At 41.1% G+C, this 22,563-nt stretch overlaps 1 protein-coding gene across 1 annotated transcript in view; it reads left to right on the forward strand.

The window, feature by feature from the left end:
- Nucleotides 1-22,563, forward strand: part of GRID2 (glutamate ionotropic receptor delta type subunit 2) — a 1,041,562-nt gene that overhangs the window by 566,531 nt on the left and 452,468 nt on the right.

The following is a 22,563-nucleotide window of genomic DNA, read 5'->3' on the forward strand; positions in this document are numbered from 1 at the left end:
GCTGACATTTATTTTAAAGTAATAGGGATTTTTAAAAATTAAATTTTAAATGTTGACTTTTCTTGAAAAAAATTAAAATTAACTAATCATAATTAAAACAGAGCTTTACTGTAAACTTTGTGGCATAGCAAAATTGAGCTACTTCAGAGACAGATTTTAATAAGTAACTGCAAGTCTTAGTCAGTGACTGTTGTTCTGCCAATAACTAATGAGTATAGCTGGTCAGGAATGCCAATTTGTTGAAACTGAAACATTTTGCAGGAGTGTATCAGTTTTGATGTAACAGGTTTCTCAGATCCAAGGTGGAATTTCTTGTGTGTGTGTGCCTCATCCAGTAGCTCAGTGTATGACCCATCCAATAGCTAAAACATTCACCTGGGAAGCTCTGTCTGATTCAGGGCAGGGATCTGAATCTCCCACATCCCAGATGAGCGCCCTAACCAGTAGGCTCTTGGCTATTCTGGAACAAATTGCTATCTCTCCTGTTGGAGCAGTTCCACTTTGTACAAATAATTAAATATTCATTGGGCCAGAGAGAGAGAGAGAGAGAGACTGACTCCTAGTGGTTAAGACGTTCACCTTGCTTGTGTCCTTTGACCTAGGAGAGAAGGGCTTAACTTCCTGATTAGGGTTACCCTACTTCTGTATTTTCCCAGACATGTCTGGCTTTTTGGTTCTTAAATCGCTGTCTGGGAGGAATTTTTAAATATCTAAAAACAACCAGGATTTTTCCATTATTATTTTTCCCCAAAGAAGAGTTGATCATTCAAGAAAGAGAGTGAATGTTCATCACTCGAGAGAGTGCCCACTTTCCCCCCCAGCTCCCAGCACTTGCACCGCGAAACAGCTGTTTGGCACAGCTGGGAGGGAGAGCGGAGGAGGAGGGGGAATGTGGTGTGCTCAGGGGAGGAGGCGGGGTCGGGGCCGGGATTTGGAGAAGGGATCCAATGGAGCAGGGAGGGGGCAGAGTTGGGGCAGGGACTTTGGGGAAGGGGTTGGAATGAGCGTGGGGAAGGGGTAGAGTTGGGGTTGGGGGTCACAAGCAAATACCCTCCCACCCTTGTGGAGTGTCCTCTTTTTTTTTTTGAATGTTCAAATATGGTAACCAGAATCCAGATGCTAAATGTCCTAGTAAACTTGGGTAGCAAACAGGGGAGTTTGAGAGGGAGGGAGGAAGATTGCTTTCTGAAGACGGAAAGAGCACTAAATTTTGGAGTGAGTTTGTCTTTTTTGTTTTTCTTTTGGCATGGTTATGGTTAAAGTTTACAGTGTGGCCTGTTGGGGATTGTGTGTTTGGGAACTAGACGGGAGTGGGGGCCAGAGGCCTGCTAGCTGAGTGTGCTTTGGAAGACAGGATTAGAATTAAAAATGATCTTGACAAATTGGAGAAATAAACATAGGATGAAATTCAGTGAGAACACATGCAAAGTGCTACATTTAGGAAGGAACAATCAACTTCACAAATAGAAAACAAGAAATGACTGTCTAGGAAGGAGTACTGCAGAAAAGGATCTGAGGGTTATAGTGGATCACAGGCTAGATGAGTCAACTATATAATGTTGCAAAAAATGAAAATAATTTTGCTATGTATTAGGAGTGTTGTAAACAAGACATGAGAAGTAATTCTTCCACTCTACTCAACACTGATAATGCCTCAATTGGAGTATTGTGCCCAGTTCTGGGTACCACATTTTGGGAAACATAGATAAATTGGAGAAAGTCCAGAGGAGAGCAACAAAAATAAGTTCTAGAAAACATGACCTCTGAGGCAAGATTGAAAAAAAATGGATTCAATTAGTCTGGAGAAGAGAAGACTGCGGGTGGAGGAAGATGGCATAGCAGTCTTCAAGTATGTAAAAGGTTATTACAAAAAGGAGGGTGATAAATTGTTCTGCTTATCTACTGAGGACAGGGCAAGAAGTAATGGGTTTAAATTGCAGCAAGGGAGACTTATGTTGGACATTAGGAAAAACTTCCTAACTGGAAGGGTAGTGTCACAGGGTCCCCTCAGGCTTTCTCCCTCTTAAGCCTGTGCCCTGTGTTTAGACTGGTAAAATAAAAGTCTTCCACACCTTCTTTCGCTGGATCACCCAAGTGTCTTTATTTACAGTGTTCGTGCAGTTCCTAGATCCCCCAACAGCTAGTGCCCCACAGACCCTACCCAGCGTCTCCTGGTTTAGAGGTTCCTTCTTTGGTAAGGAGACAGCAATACCACTCTCCTGTCTCCTCCCAGGCCAGCCTCTTCACTGAGGTTTGCCCAGGGCTTTTATAAACCTCTTGTTCCTCAGCCCAGCTGTCACTACTTATCTATTAACCACTATTAACCACTCTATTATCCGCTACCCCTTCCTGCTTCTCCACGTGGGCACCAATGATACTGCCAAGAATGACCTTGAGCGGATCACTGCGGACTACGTGGCTCTGGGAAGAAGGATAAAGGAGTTGGAGGCGCAAGTGGTGTTCTCGTCCATCCTCCCCGTGGAAGGAAAAGGCCTGGGTAGGGACCGTCGAATCGTGGAGGTCAACGAATGGCTACGCAGGTGGTGTCGGAGAGAAGGCTTTGGATTCTTTGACCATGGGATGGTGTTCCATGAAGGAGGAGTGCTGGGCAGAGACGGGCTCCATCTTACGAAGAGAGGGAAGAACATCTTTGCCAGCAGGCTGGCTAACCTAGTGAGGAGGGCTTTAAACTAGGTTCACCGGGGGAAGGAGACCAAAGCCCTGAGGTAAGTGGGAAAGCGGGATACCGGGAGGAAGCACAGGCAGGAATGTCTGTGAGGGGAGGGCTCCTGCCTCATACTGGGAATGAGGGGCGATCAACAGGTTATCTCAAGTGCTTATATACAAATGCACAAAGCCTTGGAAACAAGCAGGGAGAACTGGAGGTCCTGGTGATGTCAAGGAATTATGACGTGATTGGAATAACAGAGACTTGGTGGGATAACTCACATGACTGGAGTACAGTCATGGATGGTTATAAACTGTTCAGGAAGGACAGGCAGGGCAGAAAAGGTGGGGGAGTAGCACTGTATGTAAGGGAGCAGTATGACTGTTCAGAGCTCCGGTACGAAACTGTGGAAAAACCTGAGTGTCTCTGGATTAAGTTTAGAAGTGTGTGCAACAAGAGTGATGTCATGGTGGGAGTCTGCTATAGACCACCGGACCAGGGGGATGAGGTGGATGAGGCTTTCTTCCGGCAACTCACGGAAGCTACTAGATCGCATGCCCTGATTCTCATGGGTGACTTTAATTTTCCTGATATCTGCTGGGAGAGCAATACAGCGGTGCATAGACAATCCAGGAAGTTTTTGGAAAGCGTAGGGGACAATTTCCTGGTGCAAGTGCTAGGGGAGCCAACTAGGGGGAGCGCTTTTCTTGACCTGCTGCTCACAAACCGGGTAGAATTAGTGGGGGAAGCAAAAGTGGATGGGAATCTGGGAGGCAGTGACCATGAGTTGGTTGAGTTCAGGATCCTGACGCAGGGAAGAAAGGTAAGCAGCAGGATACGGACCCTGGACTTCAGGAAAGCAGACTTTGACTCCCTCAGGGAACAGATGGCCAGGATCCCCTGGGGGACTAACATGAAAGGGAAGGGAGTCCAGGAGAGCTGGCTGTATTTCAAGGAATCCCTGTTGAGGTTACAGGGACAAACCATCCCGATGAGTCGAAAGAATAGTAAATATGGCAGGCGACCAGCTTGACTTAATGGTGAAATCCTAGCGGATCTTAAACATAAAAAGAAGCTTACAAGAAGTGGAAGGTTGGACATATGACCAGGGAAGAGTATAAAAATATTGCTCGGGCATGTAGGAAAGATATCAGGAGGGCCAAATCGCACCTGGAGCTGCAGCTAGCAAGAGATGTCAAGAGTAACAAGAAGGGTTTCTTCAGGTATGTTGGCAACAAGAAGAAAGCCAAGGAAAGTGTGGGCCCCTTACTGAATGAGGGAGGCAAGCTAGTGACAGAGGATGTGGAAAAAGCTAATGTACTCAATGCTTTTTTTTGCCTCTGTTTTCACTAACAAGGTCAGCTCCCAGACTGCTGTGCTGGGCATCACAAAATGGGGAAGAGATGGCCAGCCCTCTGTAGAGATAGAGGTGGTTAGGGACTATTTAGAAAAGCTGGACGTGCACAAGTCCATGGGGCCGGACGAATTGCATCCGAGAGTGCTGAAAGAATTGGCGGCTGTGATTGCAGAGCCCTTGGCCATTATCTTTGAAAACTCATGGCGAACGGGGGAAGTCCCGGATGACTGGAAAAAGGCTAATGTAGTGCCCATCTTTAAAAAAGGGAAGAAGGAGGATCCTGGGAACTACAGGCCAGTCAGCCTCACCTCAGTCCCTGGAAAAATCATGGAGCAGGTCCTCAAAGAATCAATCCTGAAGCACTTAGAGGAGAGGAAAGTGATCAGGAACAGTCAGCATGGATTCACCAAGGGAAGGTCATGCCTGACTAATCTAATCGCCTTTTATGATGAGATTACTGGTTCTGTGGATGAAGGGAAAGCAGTGGATGTATTGTTTCTTGACTTTAGCAAAGCTTTTGACACGGTCTCCCACAGCATTCTTGTCAGCAAGTTAAGGAAGTATGGGCCGGATGAATGCACTATAAGGTGGGTAGAAAGCTGGCTAGATTGTCGGGCTCAACGGGTAGTGATCAATGGCTCCATGTCTAGTTGGCAGCCGGTGTCAAGTGGAGTGCCCCAGGGGTCGGTCCTGGGGCCCGTTTTGTTCAATATCTTCATAAATGATCTGGAGGATGGTGTGGATTGCACTCTCAGCAAATTTGCGGATGATACTAAACTGGGAGGAGTGGTAGATACGCTGGAGGGGAGGGATAGGATACAGAAGGACCTAGACAAATTGGAGGATTGGGCCAAAAGAAATCTAATGAGGTTCAATAAGGATAAGTGCAGGGTCCTGCACTTAGGATGGAAGAATCCAATGCACCGCTACAGACTAGGGACCGAATGGCTCGGCAGCAGTTCTGCGGAAAAGGACCTAGGGGTGACAGTGGACGAGAAGCTGGATATGAGTCAGCAGTGTGCCCTTGTTGCCAAGAAGGCCAATGGCATTTTGGGATGTATAAGTAGGGGCATAGCGAGCAGATCGAGGGACGTGATCGTTCCCCTCTATTCGACACTGGTGAGGCCTCATCTGGAGTACTGTGTCCAGTTTTGGGCCCCACACTACAAGAAGGATGTGGATAAATTGGAAAGAGTACAGCGAAGGGCAACAAAAATGATTAGGGGTCTAGAGCACATGACTTATGAGGAGAGGCTGAGGGAGCTGGGATTGTTTAGTCTGCAGAAGAGAAGAATGAGGGGGGATTTGATAGCTGCTTTCAACTACCTGAAAGGGGGTTTCAAAGAGGATGGCTCTAGACTGTTCTCAATGGTAGCAGATGACAGAACGAGGAGTAATGGTCTCAAGTTGCAATGGGGGAGGTTTAGATTGGATATTAGGAAAAACTTTTTCACTAAGAGGGTGGTGAAACACTGGAATGCGTTACCTAGGGAGGTGGTAGAATCTCCTTCCTTAGAGGTTTTTAAGGTCAGGCTTGACAAAGCCCTGGCTAGGATGATTTAACTGGGACTTGGTCCTGCTTTGAGCAGGGGGTTGGACTAGATGACCTTCTGGGGTCCCTTCCAACCCTGATATTCTATGATTCTATGATTCTATGATCTCAGCATGTTCCTATGAGCCAACCCTCATTAGGGCTTGCAGCTGGTTTCCCTGCTGAGTACCTGCATCTCTACATCTGGTCTTCTGGCCAGAGAGCAGGCTGCAGCCAGCATTTTGGCCAGGCCTCAGAGGGGTTTACCCCTGCCCTGCCCTGCCCCAGTAGTTAAACATCAGGACAACTTACCAGAGGTTGTGGAATATCCGTCAGTGGAGATTTTAAAGAACAGTTTAGACAATTCCCTGTAAGGTATGGTCTAGATAATACTTAGTCCTGCCTCAGTGCAGGGGACTGGACTAGATGACATGTTGAAGTCCCTTCCAGTCCTACATTTCTGTGTTTCTGTGGGAGGTGCAGAGGCTTGAGACTGGGTCTTCCACATTGTAGGCAAATCCCCTGTGGTGAGGGTAATCTAACCCAGGATGTTGGAGACCCCAGGTTAACTTCCTGCTCTGAATCAGACACTGCAGGGACATGAACCTGGCTCTCCCACTTCTCAGGCAAATTCCATCATCAGTGGGCTATTGGCTATTCTGGGGTGTGTGAGATAATTCATTCTGCATCTTTTTTGGGGGGTGGGTTAAACATTTCAAAAGGTCTTGGGACAGGAAAGTCATTTCCCACTCAGCTATACTAATGAGGGACTAGCACACTTAGGCTACACTGATGCATACTTGGTGTGAGTAGGGGAGGAGAAAAGCGAACTTCTAAAACAAATCTGACTCACTTTTCATTTTCTCTCTTTCACTTACTATATATGTATTTTACTAAGTGCATAAAGAACAGTGATAGCACCTAGATTAAGGTTTCAGATACTAAAGTGTTTTGCTAGTTAAAATAAGAGGTTTTTCTCTCTCATGACCCAGATTCTCCTATAGGATCCTACAGTTTACTACTTCTGTTGCATAATTATCACTGTGTTTGCCTACCTCAGAACTCTTGTGTTAAACACAAAGTCTGCTGACATCAAAGGAACACCAGGATTACCAAGTATGTTTGGCAGGGCAGGAAGCAGTGCCTGTTGCCTTTACTTGGTATGTTCTTCAGCAGCAAGGTGTTTTCTTAATTCTCTGTGTGATTTTGTGCTATCTGTCAGTAAATCAGGAATAACTCAACTCCGCTGAAGTAAATGCAAGTTATAACAAGTGAGACCAGAATCAGCCCCTTTTAGCCATCATGTCTCTGCCTGTTGCCATTTTGGATTTAATAAATTCTGCATTATGGGCCAAATCAAACTCCCATTGAAATTAATAGAAACATTGCCTCTGAGTTCAGTGCAAGTTGTAAAGGGGCCTAAGAAAAGTTGATGGGGGGCACACAGGTGAGAACTGAATTTGGCCAAAATTATCTTTTAATAAGACATTAGTTATTTCAAAGTAGGATGCTGCCGTTTGTGCAAATGTCAGTGAGGATGGTTTCTTGCACTGCTAAGGAAGAGAGCTATGTGACGTGTTTACAACAAAATCACGTTGTAAATGGGCACCTTTAACAACTTGCTGTAAAAAACACTATCCACAAAGTATGTAAAGTACAAATCCACCCCTTTTTTGGAGTTTGGCTTTATTAACAAAGGAAACAACAATGAGGTAAGCATCAGCTCATATTTTTTCCTCAGGTTTAACTGGTCCTAAAGTTCCTTGCTCAAGATGGCTCATCCCACATCCTAGATCCTCTATCACAGAGAGCCACTCTCACCTCCCTTATATCTGACAGGTAATCAGTCACTTCCCTCTGTGAGCCAGCAGATACCACTTAACCCTTTCACAAGCAGTCAATACCAGCTGCAAGGTCAGGCTCGTGGGGACACGTGGTGTGTTTCAGGCAAACACTGCCAGGATATTACTTGCAACTTGTTTAATTTTGGGAATTGTTAAAAGCTGTCATCTCAATCCAGATTTACCTTAAATTTTGCAAAAGTTTGTAAATTTAGGCGCATTTTCTTTAGGACCTGTCTCATTTGTGATTTAAAGTTGTAACCATACAAAATTTAGTTATTGGGCACAGCAAATACGAATCATAAATACTCTGACTTGTATAAAGATACCACTAATAGTATGCATATGAATAACCACCAATCCCCAAATATTAGTGTGAAGAAAAAACCCTTTCATATGAATGTTTGCAAAAAGTGTATCAAAAAGGAAAACAAACTGAATAATCATTCCTAATTGGAGTGAATGTTGGTCAATGCTGCTTTTTTGCAATATTCAATAAGCTTCAATAATTAGATGACTTGATTACACTGTGTTTTGTAGAGTATTGCTGATTTCATCAGCAGTTGTTTTAACAAATGGGAAGCAACAAGCTTTTAGGAAGTGTTACCTTCTTTCCAGGCAGCTTACTATATATTCTATTTTCTAAGAGCACATTTGAAATCAGATACCTTCCTGAGGTAGTAATTTCTTTACGAAAAACCCAATCAATCATTTTGAAAGCTAAACTGTGTGTTTTGTACCATTTTAAATCTAGGCATCTCTACAGGTCTAAGATGAAAAGACAAACTTTTTTTCTGTCTGAAAATATTCATTTTTAATGTTTTGTTGGTACCTAAGCAGAGAGATGGATTCTCTAGTTCTCTGGAAAAGTGAAGGGCATAGGACTGTTTCTGAAGGAATACATTTTGTCTTTTTTCCTATTCTCTTTAATACTGGCTAGTATGAAGTTTAAAATCCTCTGCCATTTGTACACAGTAAGAAATGTCTAAAAATCACTTTTCTATAGAGTGTTCAGTTCCACCCCTCTGTTTTTCAACCTAACTTTTCTGCAAAAGGAAGACACAATCATTCATAACTAATGCACATCATAATTATTCCTCTAAAGGCTAATAACATATGCTTACTGGCTCTTGGAATGTGTGAATAACAAGAGATGTATTAATGTATTGGAAAGTTCCTTGTTAGTACATCATTTACAGATGAAGAAAATAGCATGAGCTGTAATTATACAGGTCACTTTCTCCTTAGAGTAGATCAGGCTACTAGATTTTTAGCACGGGTCTGCTCCAGAATTCTCATTGTATTGTACCCACTCCCCAGAATTATATCTCACATGTATGTCCCTTGGTTACTGGTCTAGGAAATGGTGATAATATCGTGCAGTGTGTTACGAGAATAAATTCATTAATGGTTATGAGGTTAATGATTATGAGATACTAAGGTTATGGCAGCCATTTAAGAAGCAAGCTAGACATTGCCAGATATTATGTACAGTCACGATATGGATTCAATCCTGCAAGGTGTTAAGCACTCTGATCCACATAAAGCAAAGCATTTAGCATGTGCCTACTTTTGGTCATGTGCACAGTTCCATTGTTGGATTGAGGCCAGAGAACTCATCACCTTTCAGGATCAATTCCTATGTGTATTTACTTGTGTCTAGTATACAGAAGTCTCAGGAAAATCTATTTGGAAGCAGGAACATACATAAAATAAATACTTGTTAATATAGATATGGTGAAAAATGTATTAAGGACCACTTCCAAATAGATAACATCTTGTCTTCAATATTCACTTTAAAGTACTCCCATATAATTTGCCGTACAACGTTGGCCTTTGTTCAAAGACCACATATAAGGGGCAGTGGATTTTTGCTGGTCCCTTGGTGGCGATTTAAGACAGATTTTGCTGTCTAAGAGAAAACAAAAACAAAAAACAAATCCCACACCATTAAAGGCAGATATAGATATATTTGACAAGAAGGCATTCCTATAAAACTGCAGGGGGGAAAAAGGCAAAGTAATTCCAATATTTTTTTCTTTTTTGCATATCCACTTTTCAGAAATAAACATCAGATGACGTTCACAGGGATATACACTTAGAACCATAACATTTTCAGATTATTTGAAGTTGTAATGCCAGTTTAATAAAGGCCCACAAAATTATCACATTCTTCTTAATCAATTGTAAATGCTCATAATTACCTTGAAGCTGTTTTCAGCTGCCTGATACTGTAATATTCTCAAGTCTGTCTCTAGACAGTCTTAACACTGTTTATTACTCATTTGGCTACTTGCCAACTTCTGGCACTCTCATTTACTTCACTCTGCGTCAATAAACATCTAATTAATTCAAGCTTATTATTGAACTATTTTCTTTGTATTAGTACATATGTATCATCTGGATAAGGAAAGGAACACATATTTGTCATCCTTGTTTATGGGAACTTCTTGTTTTGGGAACTTTTTTAACAACCAATTTTTCCTCTGGATACAGCACTGAATTCCAAGATATATATTGGTCCATTCTGGATTCTCTCTAGTGCAGAGTTACTGAGGTAATTCAATCACTGTAGTGGTTTATGTCCACTGAAGAACTATGATCATCATTTCAGTTTTGCAGTTGAAAAAATAGGTGGGAGAATATGCTGAAGAAGTGATTCCAGTTCCAGATGGGAAGCAGATGCTGCACTAATGTTTGTTTCATTTTCATTAATACTGGAACAGACAAAGCACTGGAAGGTTTACTATCACAAAGAATGCTGCTTTAGTACAGGAGGCATCTTTTACACCTCTCATTTCTATGCTGGAAGTTAATTTAAGAATCAGATTGTACATGTTATCAAAATGTCAGCATGCACTGATCCAGCACCATTGCAAGTATACCGGTAACGGAACAATTAAATCTAGAATTAGTATTGATGAAACACTGTACCAAAGTTTCACACACACATAAGGCATTGTTCGTGCATGCAGAGTTTACAGTTAATTCACACAAACAAAAAGGCTAATATTTAAAATGATAAAGCCAACGTTTTCAAACCTGGGTGCAAGTTAGGCACCTAAATAAAAGTTATCTCATTTTCAAAGGTATTTGAGCATCTTCAGCTTCCACTAAGTTCAGTGGTTGCTGCTGCGTGCTCAGCACTTCTGGGAATTGAGCTGGGTATTTAAGAGCCTGAATATAGTCATTGGAACTTAACTTTAGGCACTCATTTTTTTAAATCTTGCCTTGACTGCTTAAAGTTAGGCTCCCAAATTGATATCTAGACACCTAAATAAGTGGCATGATTTTCGAAAGTGGGAGCTATTGAACCAGCTACCACTTATCTCAGTTTAATGGAGTTAAGCCTGGTGAATTCAAATTGCTATGCTTGAGCCTACAATATATATCCTCATCAGAAAGGCTAAATAGTTTTTAAAAATATATTAACTTATTCCTAAGAAAAAACAGAAAAAAAGGAAAAGGATATTTTTTAAAGAAAATGCAGGCAATTAAAAATATGCACCAGAATAGTTTATGAGCAGATTGGTTGTATTAAACACATAAACTATAAAAAAAAATGTGAAGGTAAGTTAATTCCACTTTAGTAAGTACTATAATAAATAAAATATATAGCTGGCCTGGATGGCACACCCTCCACCAGAAGACCTGTTTTTTTTTTCTGCACAAAGGGAGACTATAAAACACCTGATTTCTTAGAAAGAGAGTTACTCCCTAGCAAGATCCACTTTCTTTGGCTACCAACTCCACTGAAGTAAATTTAAGCACACACCTGTGAAGGTCTTTTAATAAAGATAAGTTAGTGTAGGAATAGCTAAGCAAATAATTCCTTGTGGATAATTTATGCAATGAATCCAGCTTTGTTTACAAATTGCAATTACAGTTTACAATTTGCTCATTTTTAAATTCAAATTTAGTCACTAAATGATGTCTACAATATCTGTTTATGTTTAGATTGTTTCTTAGCATTTCCGTGCACGTATTCACTAGACAAGCTATCTTGGTTAGGTTTGCTTGGATGCATATGTCTTGTGTTGTTGTTCCAGTTCCCTAAATGGAGAGTAAACTCTTGGGGAAAATTACCATTTACCACAGAAACTGTGGTTCTTTGAGATGATAGCCCATATAGTTCTACACTTGTAGAAGATACTCATCTGCAGCAGATGAGCTTAGAAGCTTTCAGTAAGCAATTTCCATTAGGACTAGGCAGACCCCCCGTTCTACCAAATCCCAGGACCCACAGACTACAAAAGGGGGTGTAGCCCTGGCTCTAAGTGTCCTTCAGTTTCTTCTGCTAATTCAGAAATCTGCAACAAGGATCTCATAATTGGGGCAAGTGGGGAGCGTGGAGCCATATTGTCAATCATTTTGAAGAACTGCACTTACAGTTATTGTGACAGGTTGTACCCCTGGGGTGTGGTCTGGGAGTCATTGGAACCGCTGTACCCCCTAACTATTGAGCTGGGTCGGCCATTCTTACACTGCTCTGATGATGACACCCAGCCATCCTTTCCAGACCCTGTTATCACCCAACACAACAGCAGGGGGCGCCACACACCCACCGAGTCACCTGAATGCATTACCTAAGCCACTCATGGACTAACAGTGGAGGCCTCAGCCAATTTCCCAGCTGGAGTGTATATCCAGAATGATGCTGTCTTGCACTTCACAGGGATCTGTACGGTGTAAACTCATTAATTAATCCGCTTTGCCCTCGATGTGGGGAAGATGTGCACCAAGCCTTTAACTGAGCTCAGATTTTCCAAACACTTCAAAAACACACTGGTTAAGATAAAACATAAAACAAGTTTATTAACTACAGAAAGATAGATTTTAAGTGAAAACAGACAGATCAAAGCAGATTACATAGGAAATTAAACAAAATCGCAAACTAAGACTTATACAAACTAGATAGGGTGAGACATTGCTGATTCAACTTCTGACTGATAATACAAACAGGCTTACAGATTCTTGAGGCACAATCTGTGTCTGCTGTGCAGCTTGGGTCCCCCTTCCAAGTCCTTTGTCTTCCAGAGGTTCTTTCAGGTGTTGAGTTGTGGGGGAGTGAAAACAATCGTGATGTCACTCCCCATCTTTTATAGGTTCTTCCAGCTTGCTGGAAAGTCTTGGCATGTGACTCTTGACCTGCTGCTTACAGACAGGGAAGAATTGGTAGGGGAAGTAGAAGTGGGTGGCAGCCGAGGCAGCAGTGACCACAAAATGGTTGAATTCAGGATCCTGACAAAAGGAAGAAAGGAGAGTAGCAAAATACAGACCCTGGAATTCAGAAAAGCAAGTTTAGACTCCCTTAGTGAACTGATGGGCAGGATCCCCTGGGAGGCTAATATGAGGGGGCAAGGAGTCCAGGAGAGCTGGCTGTATTTTAAAGAAGCCTGATTGAGGGTGCATGAACAAACCATCCTGATGTGCAGAAAAAATAGCAAATATGGCAGGCAACCAGCTTGGCTTAACAGTGAAATTTTTGGTGAGCTTAACCTCAAAGAGGAAGCTTAGAAGAAGTGGAAATTTGGGCAGATGACTAGGGAGGAGTATAAAATATTGCTGGAGCATGCAGGGGTGTAATCAGGAAGGCCCAGGCACAATTGGAGTTGCAGCTAGCAAGGGATATGAAGGATAAGAAAAAGGGTTTCTACAGGTATGTTAGCAGCAAGAAGTAGTTCAGGGAAAGTGTGGGATCCTTATTGAATGGGGGAGGCAACATAGTGACGGATGAGGAAAAAGCTGAAGTACTCAGTGCTTTTTTTGCCTCACAGACAAGGTCTGCTCCTAGACTGCTGCACTGGGCAACACAGTATGGGGAGGAGGTAAGCAGCCCTCATTGGTGAAAGAACAGGTTAAGGACTATTTAGAAAAGCTGGACATGCACAAATCCCTGGGTCCAGATCTAATGCATCCAAGGGTGCTGAGGGAGTTGTCTGATGTGATTGCAGAGCCATTGGCCATTATCTATGAAAATTCGTGGCAATCGGGGGAGGTCTTGGACGATTGGAAAAAGGCAAATATAGTGCCCATATTTTAAAAAGGGAAGAAAGAGAATCTGGGGAAGTACAAACTGGTCAACCTCACTTCAGCCCCCAGCAAAATCATGGAGCAGGTCCTCAAGGAATCCATTTTGAAGCACTTGGAGGAGAGGAAGCTGATCAGGAATAGTCAACATGGATTCACCAAGGGCAAGTCATGCCTGACCAACCTGATTGCTTTCTATGATGAGATAACTGGCTCTGTGGGTATGGGGAAAGCGGTGAATCTTGACTTTAGCAAAGCTTTTGATACGGTCTCCCACAGTATTCTTGCCAGAAAGTTAAAGTAGTATGGATTGGATGAATGGACTATAAGGTGGATAGAAAGCTGGCTAGATTATCGGGCTCAATGGGTAGTGATGGATGGCTCCATGTCTAACTGGCAGCTGGTATGAAACGGAGTGCCCCAGGGGTCGATCCAGCGGCCAGTTTTGTTCAACATCTTTATTAATGATCTGCACGATGGGATTAATTGTACCCTCAGAAAATTCATAGATGACACTAAACTAGGGGGAGAGGTAGATACGCTGGGGGGTAGTGATAGGGTCCAGAGTGACAGAGACAAATTGGAGGATTGGGCCAAAAGAAATCTGATGAGATTAAACAAAGACAAATACAGTGTTCTGCACTTAGGAAGGAAGAATCCCATGCACCTCTACAGGCTGGAGACCGACTGGCTAAGCAGCAGTTCTGCAGAAAAGTACCTGGGGATTACAGTAGATGAGGAGCTGGATATGAGTCAGCAGTGTGCCCTTGTTGCCAAGAAGGCCAATGGCATATTAGGCTGTATTAGTAGAAGCATTGCCAGCAGATCGAGGGAAGTGATTATTCCTCTCTATTTGGCATGGGTGAGGCCACATCTGGTGTATTGCGTCCAGTTTTGGTCCCCCCACTACAAAAGGGATGTGGACAAATTGGAGAGAGTCCAGCGGAGGACAACGAACATGATCAGGGGCTGGGGCACATGACTTATGAGGAGAGGCTGAGGGAATTGGGGTTATTTAGTCTGCAGAAGAGAAGAGTAAGAGGGGATTTGATAGCAACCTTCAACTACCTGAAGGGGGGTTCCAAAGAGGTTGGAGCTCAGCTGTTCTCGGTGGTGGCAGATGACAGAACAAGGAGCAATGGCCTCAAGTTGCAGTGTGGGAGGTCTAGGTCGGATATTAGGAAACACTATTTCACTAGGATAGTGGTGAAGCAGTGGAATGGGTTACCTAGGGAGGTGGTAGGATCTCCATCCTGAGAGGTGTTTAAGGCCCGGCTTGACAAAGCCCTGGCTGGGATGATTTAGTTGGTGTTGGTCCTGCTTTGAGAAGGGGATTGAATTAGATGATCTCCTAAGGTCTCTTCCAACCCTAATATTTTATGATTCTAGGGCGTGGGGGATCTGCCCCCATTGGCTAAACATTCTCCACTTCCTCTCAGGAAACTTCTTTATAGAGAGTTCCTGTGCTAGTGGATTCTTCCCTGGATGGATGTTGATGACAGCAATTAACACTGTCTGACTACTCCATTGTTGTAGCTGAAAGGCTGGTTTGGGGTATTTCCAGCCTCTCATCAGACTTCTGTAACTTACACATAGCAAGATTTCATTGCTTCACATACAATAATAGCACATACAGTCCAATGATATTTTAATGTTTAGCAGATCAAGACTTTTAGAATGATACATCACAAGTCATACTTTGGACACAACATATCATAATTATATGACAGTGGTGAATATGGGGGTGTTAGGGTGTCACAGTAATTAGTTTTTTCTTCTAGAAATGGCACATGGATCCCCACTCTTATGATTAACAAGCATCAATGAGCTCAGAGGAGATTGGTCTGAGGGGTTAATTCTGAGTAGAGGTGTGTAGAGCTCCATGTTTCCACATTTGAGTTAAGATAACATAGTAAAGATATGGTATGGAAGCTGCTTTAGGTCCAATGGAATGTGTCCCAATACCTAGAGATAACTGCAGGTTTGCAAGTTGTAGCTGACAAAGATGCAGAGTCTCATCCATTTGAGCAGCCTTGAGCTGAAATAAATTGACTCCTAGTCTTATGCCTATATGCTGCAAAAGGTCTGGGATTGTTTTGGTAGTATGTAAACAAAAGTTTCAGAGTAGCAGCCGTGTTAGTCTGTATTCGCAAAAAGAAAAGGAGTACTTGTGGCACCTTAGAAACTAACAAATTTATTAGAGCATTGGGTGTCTGAAGTATGAAGCCTAACTTTTCCTGTTTTTGAATGGTGTTTGAGAAACAATGCAGACAAACTAGAGGCCAGGAAATTGGAGATTACTTTAGTCAGGAATCACAGGTGAGGACAAAGGACCACCTTATCCCTGGGAGGAACAATATAGGTGACAACGACCATCATGACTTGGCTCTTACTAACTTTTTTTAAGATGTGGTCTTCACAGTAAGAAGGTATAGACTGCAACCCGTCTGACATAGGTTAGTTAGCTTTGAAACAAAAAGGTGAGATCCCACTAGAGAGGTAGTCTGTACGCTGAAAGGACTATATGGATCAGTTGAATATGGGTAGGCAGAGTGAGAGCAAAAGTTGTCAGTCCTTGCATCAGAAGGTAGAAAGTCAAAATGGCAGCCAAGTGTACTCTGATCGAGCTCAAAGATAGTTTTGACTGTGTTAGGTACAGTAAATAATCCCAAATGAAAGGCCTACTTCCTCTGACCTTCCCAGTTGGAGAATCTTTTCCATGTCATTAAGTAGGTTTACTTGGTACAAAGCCTCTTGCTTTTCCACAGGAGATTTTGGGTTTCTTCAGAACAGATTTCCCTTGCAAGAACTATTTTGCCACTAATGATTGCTTGGCTGGCATACTGCTTCTTACCTGGGGCGGGGAAGGATCAATAGCTGCTCTAAAATCACCACTGCTAGCAATTCAGGGACCTTCTTAGACATGTCTGGTTGGTGGCATGGGCCTATAATCCTCCATAGGTAGCCTTAGCAATATTAACCCCTGCTCACCCTTAAAAGCAAGGAACAAGGACAGGACAAGGTAGAGCAAATTCTGTGTATAATAATGTGAAGCTGTTAAGATCCCATATCTTATAACCTACTGGAATAGAATGAACGTCATTTTTGGATGTAGGAAAGATTCCCGCACTTGCAAAGGTATAAAGCTCCTGGCCAAGATTTTAAAATATGAGTACATTAAATTAATCAAATAGGAGTTTCTGGGTGCTCAGCACCTCTTATAATTAGGCCACTTATTGAGTTGCCTATAAATATAGGAGCCGAATTGAAAACATCTATTTTTAAAGCTGTGGCTCCTATTTCTAGTCCTGCAGGACTGTGAAATGTCAGACCTTAAACTAGTCACTCATCCAGCACTAAATAGTGCCATTCCTGGGCCATGTGCCAGCATAGTTTTGGGAGAAATATTGTATGCTTTGGAGGAAAGAAGCACTCTCCCCCAGTTAACAGCAAATTTTCAAAGCTTCTCAGATGTCTGGAACATAAGATTTAGTCACAAAGAAGATGAATTAATGGTAGAAAAACAGTCAGGCAGTCAAGGGTACATGGTAAATGCCATTTATCACATCAATACGAGCATGGTATCTGACTGGGTTGTTTTTTTTTCTCTCTGCTTTATAGATGTTCAGGTAGAAAATGCTGCATTTTGGGATTAATTCCAGCTCCCATTCAATTTTCTTCTTCTTCTTCTTTCCCTTGCCCCCTTGTCCCCTTTTATCTTTTCTGTCTGTCCCTCCTCTCTCCCTGTTAAAAGGCAGGGAAATTAAGGAAAATCTAGTATCAATCAACAACATGGATGAAAACCAAGTACTCAAGTGTCTGGAAATTCCAAAAGTTAAGATCCCTATTGCAACACTGATTCAGCCACATATGTAGTATTATCTATTCCTGTTTTCCTTGTTAAATATGAACTGTAATGGATTAAAGTTTATTATAGATATATACTATGAAACATACAGTATGTGCACTGAGGCTGAAGAACTGTTGCAACAGAAACTTTAATTTAGGGAATTCTCTTATTGTTGAGGGGAGCTGGAAGAAAAATGTTTAGACAAAACAACAAAGCCATTTTCAAAAAATGTTGAAGTTGTTTTCATTTCACAGGTTCAAGATGGAACATTTTATATTATTTAAAAAATTAGTTTTCAAACTTTAGAATTTGAAATTTTTAATCCCCCTCCTTTTCTCCTTATAGTAATGTGCAGGGGAGGTTTTGTTTTTGTTTTTCATTTGTTGTTGTTTGGCAGCAGTGTCACTTATCCTTGTTTCTTTTTTCCCCTTCTTCTGCTCTGTGACTTTTCAAAACTTCTTCAAATACATTTCCAGTCCTGTTTTGTAGACCACAGAAATTTGGATGGTACAATCAAATATATAAGCTCCTGAACATAAGCTTATCAACAGTGAGCCTAAATTAATGCTATGTCCTTTGAGGTTAGCTCATCATTAACCAAAATATATTTCAATGAATGCTCTCATTCAACTCCCTAACACCACTGAAAAATTGAGAAGAGGGTAGTCTGGTAGTTTGGTTGGTCTGAGGGTTCTTTGTATTACAGATAACTAAGGGGAGGGAACTGCACTGATCTTTGAGTAGGGTGAAAGAGGAGAGAAATTGTGCTATGGAATCATCCTGTTAAACATAATTGCTTACTTCATCTTAAATCCTAACTAAGTTAATAAATATCAACCATCTTGTAGAAATATGGATATTTAGCTCAACACTTGAAGTAGAACTGAAACTTTTTCAGATTCCAGCCTGAGCTATGCCTCTGTGGTGTATATATGCATAATTAATAGGCTCCATCATTACAGCCATCACTGTGTAAGAAAGGATTACTGTGGTAGCTATATAAAGCTTTCTTGATAAGAATTTGAACAGCATCATATGTTATACAACTGCTTTCCTCATCAACAGTACAAACAAAATAGTCTTTTGAATAATCAGCCAGTGAATATTTATGACAAGTGCATTCACCTTTTCTGCAGCAGCTGAATCAGGTGATATTTTTCATCTGGGCAGAATGTGAGGTGATATTGAGGTCTAAAATTATATTACAGAAGGATGGGTTAATGACTGTATACCACCCTGGGAAAACTAAATGCTCAATTAGGAGCAGTGATTACCTTATAATTCTCTTTTATCTCTAGTAAAATGCCAGAAGCAAGCAGGATTTAGTTTATTATCATTATCAAGTAGTATAATCTTTCTATCATCCAGAGCTGGTCTGATTATTCATTGTGAATGTAAACTTCGTATGCATTTCTGAATGTACTTGTTTTTCATAAGTGCGGATGAACAGTTTTCATTCTCTAGATAGTTCATGTTTGCTATTTATTTTTCATGGTGTAATTGATCAACTAAGTTGCATCATATTGGTTTTGCTGTCTGATAGGATGAATGCAACCCTTTAAACCGGTGATTGACTAATGATTAATAGTAAACAGTGAATAACAAATACCTGATACTTCTAAACCTGTCTATTGGGGTGAAATTTCAGAAAAATAGTTGTTTGTGGTAAAGTTTATTAAACATCTGGGATATGTGATTTTATCTGCAACCTGCTGGTTGACTTAGTACTAATGAATCAGTCCATGCTATGCATTGGAGCACCTCCAGCCTATTTGTTCACAAATATATTAACAATCCTGGCCCAGGCTTTCAGCTGGTATAATTCAGTCTAACTCCCTTGAAGCTATGCTGATTAACACTAGCTGAGGATCTGGCCCTTTGTACTTTATTTTATTATTTAATAATGTCTTTGTCACTGATATCCCTCCTTTTCATTTGCATTCTTGCAAAATGGTTGTGTTTTGAAACGTAAGGTTGGGCAGCTGGTAGGCTGAACCAATTTAAAAAAAAACCCTGGATGCCACCAAATAACAGAATGCCCTCCAAATTGCATAAAATTTGTACTGCTCATTCAAACAATATCATTAAGAGTTTGACCTAAGTAAAGATTTCCTTGTCCTTTAAAATAACTTTTTTCATCATGATAATCTCACTGATTCCTTAATGTACTGCTGGTAGCCATTATCATGTGATTGGGATGCAGATGAGTTGGTTTTCTCACTCCGCCTACATCAGCACTCGAGGTTTTTAAAATAGCTAGCAGTCAGGTCAATGGGACTAATTTCAAGCACACAGTTCCACAAACATAGTCTCATGAAAAAAGCAATTGCACACTAAAATGCATTAGAGAGAGAATCAAGAGGTGGGTCTACATTACCAAAATTAAGACCTGTAATTCATCACCAATTAATTACTGACTTGGGCTTGCACTATGGAACTAAATATAGCAGCAAGTGGGTGGGTCTCAGAGCCCATACTGCAGCCCAAACAGGAATGTCTACACTTCTATTTCTAGCCCCATAGTGCAAACTCCAGAACCCTAGTCAGTAGGCCTGGATTCTGAGACTTGTTGTAGGGGGAGGGGGTTTGTTGCAATGTAGATGAACCCTAAGTAATTTGCCCCAAGTCATATAGGAAATCTGTGGCAAAGCTGGGAACTGAACTCTGATTGATTCCAGTCCTAACACTTAAAACACAAGGTCATCTCTCCTAACTCAGTAGCTGAGATTAGATAACTGTATCTATACTCTTACTAACGGTACATAGATTTTAATGTCTGGGTCACTGGGAAGAGTATTTCCAAAAGGAGAACCCGATACAGGAACTCATTTCTCAGATTCTTTCAAAAGATCCCAAGCTGCTTCATTTTTGGCACATGGTATGCCACCTGGTATGCCACATTTTTTGCCTGGGAAGAGATGTCGTGGTGAGTAGCATATCTGTTTCTTTACAGGTAGGGTTTGACTTCCTGACTTATCATTGACATTGAAGAGCTGATTCTATATTCATGTAACCTCGAGTCAAATGTGATGGTTGTATTTTTAAAAATCAAATACTAAATATTAGTGACCCAGGGTTAGAGAGAAGGCAGTAACACTGGCTCTAGTACCAAGACTGTAATGAGGATTCTTTATATTGGTGACAATAGATAGCTCTTCTACATTCTTTTAAATGATTGTAGATTATCTGATTTAAAAATAAAAATCTCATTTCTAGTCGTCTGGCTAGCAAATGTGGGATGAGAATCACCTGTGCAACAAAAATTAAGAGCTCTGTGTGTGCTTCTGCTGAAACATCTGCAACACCAGCCACTTACCAGATTTTTGTGCAGAAGGAATTTACCCATGAGAATGAGGGTTCCATGGTACAATGTAGAAATATCCTGCTATCAGTTACTCTATGCATGAAAGGTGAGCTGACACTACCCATTCAATGGTAGCACCTATTCTTTGGCATACTTTTCAGAGAAAATCATCTCTAGCAACTACAGAGCTAAAACACTGGAATTAACAACCAGCATAACTTAAGCAGCAGTTTTCATCTGGAGATCCCAAAGTGTTTCATTAAGATAGGTAAGCTTCATTATTGTTCATCATTATTCATCATCCTCCTTTTACAAATAGGTCAACTGAGGGACAAAGACATCAAGAATTTACCCAGCATTGCAATATGTCTGTAGCAAGGTTAGGAATAATACAGAGATTTTCCTTACACAGTAATAATAATACACAGTAATTCCTTACTCTGTCTGATGCCCTATCCATTAAATGACACTATCTCCCTAGATGTGCATCAAGGTGCCACCATGCATAGACTTGAAAGATCACTGTGAAGAATAATGTTATCAACAAAGAGCATCCCAAGTCTTAATGTCCATTGGGTCTGTTAATATTCAACATATTGCACTGCTTTGTTAGATTAATAGATTTTCAAGGCCAGAAGGGAGTCCTGTCATCATCTAGTCTGACCACCTGCATAACACAGATCGGAGAATTTCACTCAGTATAACAGCATCAAGCCCATAACTTCTGGTTAAACTAGAACACATGTTTTAGGGAAACAGAAGTTCTCCTCCTGTTTTCTCTCCCACTCATTTCTTTCTGTCTTGAGTGGGTGAGAGGAGCCCCTGGCCATTGGTATGGTATTGAAATCTGACAAAACTTGTCCTAATTTAGGTCACCTTTTTCCAGGTATTCTCATGGTATTTGTAGGTACCTGAGAAAGTTTAAATAATTTAGTGCACTTCTGGTCAATCTTTATCTCTATCAAAAAGTTCCTGTCTAACTGCCTGTTAAGTAACCTAGAAACATGGTAAATATGTAAAACTATAAAGCAGAAGCAGCTATTTTATCGTTTGCATAAAACTAGGCATGTTTGTAACTGTTCAGATAATGTTGTTTCTTAAATTGGCATTGAAGTGCCAAAAAAACAAACCCCAAAACAACCCAACATCCCTGATTAGACTAAATTTAATTTTCCCAGTTTAGACATTAAATAGAAGCTGTAATTAGCATCTGACAATCTTTTGGAACTTTATTTTTAGGGTGTGTATATACTTTATCAGAGTTAAACCATTCTTCAGATATTTAGTAATACTTCAAACATTACTGACTTATCTGTATATAGTGTGGTTGCAGCCATGGATTCCTAAAATGGCTGCCTGCTTTGTTGTATTTTACTTCCAGAGGTTCAACTCGTGGAATATTAATGTTTTAAACAAGCTTGCTCCCAAGCCTGGCTTTTTAAAATAATTTATGTGGATTATTTAGATATGTGGCTGCATTACATTACATTGAATTTTAAACTCTCTAAGGTCTGTACTGTCTCTGAAGACAGGCAGCCATTTTGTGCTCAGGTTAGTATAGACTCTCACAAGGGAGAGAGACAAAGTGTTCTTTCATGGGGACTGTATGTTTGTTCCTTTTTGTTCTTTTGTTTACACATGAAAATAAGTTATTTGAACTGTAAGCATCAGTTTTAACTCTGCAACTGGCCCTTTGCAGAAGGGTGGTTGTTTAGTGGTGTGATACTCCAAAACATTTTTATATTGGTAGGTATACCATAACTCAAAAGTAGGTGCTGAAAACTTTTGAACCGTAAGGCCCTATAAACTCAAATAGTTAGTGGGTCTCCAGTGAGCACTCAGACGCATAACTAAATGAAAGGATTATTTGTAGGATTTATGGAAAAGGAAAGGGTGCAGATACTGTAGGCACAATGACTTAAGCAGTTACCTCAAAAGATAAACATAAACAACTCATTCTTAGGAAAGGTGTACACAGAATG

This window comes from Dermochelys coriacea, chromosome 4 (assembly GCF_009764565.3).
Source record: "Dermochelys coriacea isolate rDerCor1 chromosome 4, rDerCor1.pri.v4, whole genome shotgun sequence".
Taxonomy (NCBI): Eukaryota; Metazoa; Chordata; order Testudines; family Dermochelyidae; genus Dermochelys; species Dermochelys coriacea.